This window comes from Bos indicus, chromosome 4, assembly GCF_029378745.1.
Source record: "Bos indicus isolate NIAB-ARS_2022 breed Sahiwal x Tharparkar chromosome 4, NIAB-ARS_B.indTharparkar_mat_pri_1.0, whole genome shotgun sequence".
In the NCBI taxonomy this organism is placed as follows: domain Eukaryota; kingdom Metazoa; phylum Chordata; class Mammalia; order Artiodactyla; family Bovidae; genus Bos; species Bos indicus.
In genome coordinates, this window is record NC_091763.1 from 84,281,714 (window position 1) to 84,285,358 (window position 3,645).

A 3,645-nucleotide genomic window follows, 5' to 3' on the forward strand; every position below is an offset into this window, starting at 1 on the left:
TGAGAGGGTAATCCACAACTTTGTGCTACAGCCATTGATAGTCCTGACTTTCAAAGGCAGTTAAGTTGTGTTGTTGCTATTTCAAAAATATAATAGTTTCATCAGTGTAATAGTCTCTCTCTGAGTAGATTATAATATCTAAATCTTGGATACCTATCAATCAAAAAGCAAGCAACTCAAATGGCTCATTTTAAGCAGATTTCAAAACAACTTGGACTTGTATTTGAGGGTTTCATTTTGACTCATCTAACTATTATGGGTTACCTGTTTATAAGAATGTCCACAAAAAAATAGAAATGATATGAAGAAGCTCAGTAATGATAATTTTTGCCTCTTTTAAAAATATATTTAATAGAACCAGCAGGCTAGTGGCTGTTGGTACTGCACCTCCTCTTACTCCCCACGTCACTGCTGCTACCATGCTGGGAGATCTCCTCCTCGGGGACGAGGCTCCCAACTTCGAGGCAAATACTCCCATCGGCCGCATCCGTTTCCACGACTATCTGGGAGACTCATGGGGCATTCTCTCCTCCCATCCTCGGGACTTTACCACTGTGTGCACCACAGAGCTCGGCAGAGCAGCAAAGCTGGCACCAGAATTTGCCAAGAGAAATGTTACGATGATTGCTCTTTCCATAGACAGTGTGGAAGACCATCTTGCATGGAGCAAGGATATCAATGCTTACAATGGTGAAGGGCCCACAGAAAAGTTACCTTTTCCCATCATTGATGATAAGAATTGGGACCTTGCCATCCAGTTGGGCATGCTGGACCCAGCAGAGAAAGACGAAAAGGACATGCCTGAGACTTCTCGTGTGGTGTTTATTTTTGGTCCTGATAAGAAACTGAAACTGTCCATCCTCTACCCAGCTACCACTGGCAGGAACTTTGATGAGATTCTCAGAGTAATTATCTCTCTCCAGCTGACGGCAGAAAAGAGGGTGGCCACCCCGGTTGACTGGAAGAATGGGGACAGCGTGATGGTCCTTCCAACCGTCCCTGAAGAGGAAGCCAAAAAACTTTTCCCTAAAGGAGTCTTCACCAAAGAGCTCCCATCTGGCAAGAAATACCTCCGCTACACACCCCAGCCATAGGCTCGCCATGGAGTTGGTTCTGGAGCTGCCCACTTAGCACCATGAGCCAGAGGATGCCAGCTGTCCATCATGTTTTCCTGCAGCAGTCCATTAAAAACGTTCTGGTGTGATCACAGCCAAGGTCTTTAGGTTGCTATACTACTGGCTTATTAAATGAAAACAGCATTAAAAATTCCTTGGGATCCTTTGTGCCTTCAGCAGCTTTCTCCTCTGTTCATATATCTTCACACTCTCTGCTGACTTTCTTCGAAATATGGGACTTATCTTGGATCTCTGCAGGGTTTATGACCAAGAGGTGGTATCAGTGTACGGTTGAAAAAGCCTGCTTTGCTCCATCATACTGTGTTGACCAAAATGTTCATTTGGCTTTTTTTTTTTTAATTTTATTTTTAAACTTTACAATATTGTATTAGTTTTGCCAAATATCGAAATGAATCCGCCACAGGTATACCTGCGTGAACCCTCCTGAACCCTCCTCCCTCCTCCCTCCCCTACCCTCCCTCTGGGTTGTCCCAGTGCACCAGCCCCAAGCATCCAGTACCGTGCATCGAACCTGGCCTGGCAACTCGTTTCATACATGATATTATACATGTTTCAATGCTATTCTCCCAAATCTCCCCACCCTCTCCCTCTCCCACAGAGTCCATAAGACTGATCTATACATCGGTGTCTCTTTTGCTGTCTCGTACACAGGGTTATTGTTACCATCTTTCTAAATTCCATATATATGCATTAGTATACTGTATTGGTGTTTTTCTTTCTGGCTTGCTTCACTCTGTATAATAGGTTCCAGTTTCATCCATCTCATTAGAACTGATTCAAATGTATTCTTTTTAATAGCTGAGAAATACTCCATTGTGTATATGTACCACAGCTTTCTTATCCATTCATCTGCTGATGGGCATCTAGGTTGCTTCCATGTCCTGGCTATTATAAACAGTGCTGCGATGAACATTGGGGTACACGTGTCTCTTTCCCTTCTGGTTTCCTCAGTGTGTATGCCCAGCAGTGGGATTGCTGGATCATAAGGCAGCTCTATTTCCAGTTTTTTAAGGAATCTCCACACTGTTCTCCAAAGTGGCTGTACTAATTTGCATTCCCACCAACAGTGTAAGAGAGTTCCCTTTTCTCCACACCCTCTCCAGCATTTATTGCTTGTAGACTTTTGGATCGCAGCCATTCTGACTGGCGTGAAATGCTTCTTAGGGATCAGCAAATAAATCCTTTGTCAAAAACGTGAAAAAAAGTATATATTTAATAAAAATGATTACAGAAACAAATAGGCCTCATTTTGTAATTAAATTATGGAAAGGAAGTTATATAGACAAAATTTCTCTAATACCAGAAATTTATATCTGATAGAGAAAAAATACAACATCAATAAACAGAAAATATGAAGTACTCATCTCACTGTACATTTGGAGATTTCACTAAAGTTCCTTACCCCTCTATAGATCTCAGTCTATTTATAAAATAATAATTTATCTGTCAGAATGACACTTCATTATCCCTTTCCTATCTAATACATAAGGTTCTATGATACATCTTTAGACATTAAAGATTGATGAACTTAGCTAAATACATAGGGGGGGTGTGTGGTGTATACATGTGCAAATTACAAACTTTCAAGCTACTAAACTAATATTAGCATGCAGAAAATTATCTAATAACCCAAGGATTCATAGAATTTCTAATGCTCCTAGGCTAATTTCTGTTAGAACTACTTTTTAATGATGATATTGTCTATATTGGCTTTTATGAGTATATATTTGTAGAACCAGTTTGCCAATGTACTCTTTAATTGACCTCTTGGTCAAGTTTACTCTCAAAGATATAGGAGCCACCTGTTATTTTTCTTCTGTAAAAATTAAGTTTAGAATGCCCTCTGACTCTGACTCCTTTGTATCTTGAATAAAAAGAAGTCCTGTTCATGTGAATTGGTTGACTCATCAGTTAGCTACATCACTATTCAGACAGCCATCAGTTCAGTTCAGTAGCTCAGTCATATCTGACTCTCTGAGACTCATGGGCTGTAGCACATCAGGCTTCCCTGTCTATCACCAACTCCCGGAGCTTGCTCAAACTCATGTTCATTGAGTCAGTGATGCCATCCAACCATCTCCTCCTCTGTCGTCCCCTTCTCCTCCTGCCTTCAATCTACCTCCCATCAGGGTCTTTTCCAAGGAGTCAGTTCTTCACCTCAGGTGGCCAAAGTATTGGAGCTTCAGCTTCAGCGTTAGTTTCCAAGGAGTCAGTTCTTCACCTCAGGTGGCCAAAGTATTGGAGCTTCAGCTTCAGCGTTAGTTCTTCCAATGAATATTCAGGACTGATTTCTCTGAGGATTGACTAATTGGATGTCCTTGCAGTCCAAGGGACTCTGAAGAGTCTTTTCCAAAACCACAGCTCAAAAGCACAATTCTTTGGTGCTCAGCTTTCTTTATAGTCCAACCTCACATTCATACATGACTACTGGAAAAACCATAGCTTTGACTAGACGGACTTTTGTCAACAAAGTAATGTCTCTGCAAAGTAATTTTTGTGCTCAGACAGC

At 41.3% G+C, this 3,645-nt stretch overlaps 1 pseudogene; it reads left to right on the forward strand.

Annotated features, from left to right (window-relative positions):
* Positions 1 to 419: 419 nt before the first annotated feature.
* Positions 420 to 1,448, forward strand: LOC139182750 (peroxiredoxin-6 pseudogene; annotated as a pseudogene).
* Positions 1,449 to 3,645: the final 2,197 nt, after the last annotated feature.